Source organism: Gavialis gangeticus, unplaced genomic scaffold, assembly GCF_001723915.1.
Source record: "Gavialis gangeticus isolate Ggan-Ray unplaced genomic scaffold, GavGan_comp1, whole genome shotgun sequence".
NCBI lineage: Eukaryota > Metazoa > Chordata > Crocodylia > Gavialidae > Gavialis > Gavialis gangeticus.
The window spans coordinates 65,277,256-65,279,558 of NW_017729030.1; positions in this window are offsets into that span (position 1 = coordinate 65,277,256).

The following is a 2,303-nucleotide window of genomic DNA, read 5'->3' on the forward strand; positions in this document are numbered from 1 at the left end:
CACCAGAGGCGAGGACTCTGAATAGTGGGTCCTTAGCTAAAGCCAGCAGTGAACGTAAAAGTGGCTGGCTCAGGGGGCCTGACCAAACACACCTAGCTCTGCTCTACTCAAAAGGCATCTGTAAATGTATACTCATGCTGGAAAGTCCATTCTAAATTCAGTTTCACAAGCAAACATGATTGAAAATCACACCAGTATACCCATTTTCTTTGAAAATTCCAGCACTGTGGAAGTGACAGTGTTCATTTAGTTGGAAGTAGTATTTATCTTTCTATAGAACACAGCTAAACTGGATAGCCTGCTCTCAGCATGCCCTTTCACAGCATCCAATGAAGTGCTTGCTCATGAAAGCTTATGCCTCTCTGATTCAGTTATTTTTTTAAGATCAGAGTAATGCAGTTTGGGACAACAAGCACCAAAATGCTTGGCTGGGGCAATCGCACATCTCTGCAATAGTTTGTTTGCTTAAGTTACTGGTCTGCACTCAGAGCCATAACCGTGTTGTAATGTATATTTAGGAGATACACATCAAGAGGTACTGCATGTACCTCTTTTTCCTTGTTGCATCACAAGTGTTTTCAACCTGGATTTTGAGAAGTCTTGATTCTTTTTGCCTGATGCAATCTTGTTCCTGCAAAAATGCTTATAGCATTGCAACGTAAGTGATGCATGTACCATTTAGTCATTTAACTGTACCATGCCTATGGATATCTAATGGGCCCCAACGAGGCTTGATAGAAGCATTATGAACCTCTAATGGACAGCCTAGTGGACTTGCATGCCAGAGACTTGGGCAATACAGCCAAGTTTGCCATTGGCCTTGTGGTTGCTCTTGGAAACTCAGTCCCCTTCTCTGTACCTCAATTTTCCCCTCTGTAAAATAGGTACAAGGATACTGGCCTCTTCTATAAAGCACCTTTGAAGTCTGTTGTTTTGGTGAATGGTTGCATGCATGAACACACATGCACATGTACCCATACACCCACCCAACTGGGGCCAAGCCCGCTGCAGTAGAAGCAAAAGTGGGCCTAATATAGATATTCCTAGCTGCAATCCTAGAAAAGGAGTGTTCTTATGTATCATAGGATGCCTGTCAGGAAAGTGTGGGCTAAACCCTACTAACATGAGCCAGACACTGTTTGACTAGGCTGAGTAGGTGGCTCCATACAGTGAGACTGTCATCATTTACAGCAGCAGCTGTTACATGAATAAAAAGCTATATGTATGTATTTTGAGTGTGTAGCATGGCAGAAGGATGAGGGGGGACCTTAAAACAAATAAGGGGAGTTTCCAAAAATTATGGAAACTAGAGCTCTGTGTAACTCCTTAAAAGCCTAATTTCTGTTCATTATCATTGCACAGATGTCCAGGACTAACACAAGCACTTGTGAGGTTTTCTCAGCCCGGAATGTAGCATTAAAAGATATTACATGATGAACAAGCTTTAAAAGGCCACATGATTATTTTTCAACTGACCTGCTAATCAGCGGTCTGTGTTTTCCCACTGCAGCCAATAATATCTTTGAGAAGATCCTCAAGGAGCACATCTGTGATGGGCTGGCTTCAGGGATGATGCGCAAGGGCAACCAGCACGGTTTCATTAGGGGCAGGTCACATCAGACCAACCTGATTGCCTTTTATGATCAGGTCACAAAGGCAATGGATGCAGGTGTCGCCATGGACGTAGTTTTTCTAGACTTCAGCAAGGCCTTTGACACCATCTCCCACCCCATCCTCATTAAAAAACTAGGCGACTGTGGCATTGATGCCTACACAGTCAGATGGATTGCAGATTGGCTCAAGGGTCATATTCAGAAGGTGGTGGTGGACGGGTCATATTCAACCTGGGGGGAAATGGGCAGTGGAGTCCCCCAGGGCTCGGTCCTTGGCCCTGCGCTGTTCAATTTCTTCATCAGCGATTTGGACAACGGGGTGAAATGCAACCTGTTTAAATTTGCTGATGATACCAAAATTTGGGGTCAGGTGAGCACACTAGTAGGGAGGGAAAGATTGCAGGAAGATCTGGATAGGCTACAGGAGTGGGCTAACATAAACAGGATGTGTTTCAATACTGACAAGTGCAGGGTGCTGCACTTAGGCAGTAGAAACCAGCAGCACACTTATAGAATGGGAAACTCCCTTCTTGAGAGCACGGAGGCAGAAAGGGATCTTGGAGTCATTATTGACTCCAAGATGAACATGGGCCGACAATGCGAGGTCACGGTTGGCAGGGCTAACCGGACCTTGTCGTGCATCCACAGGTGCATCTCGAGTAGAGCCAAGGAGGTGATCCTCCCCCTCTA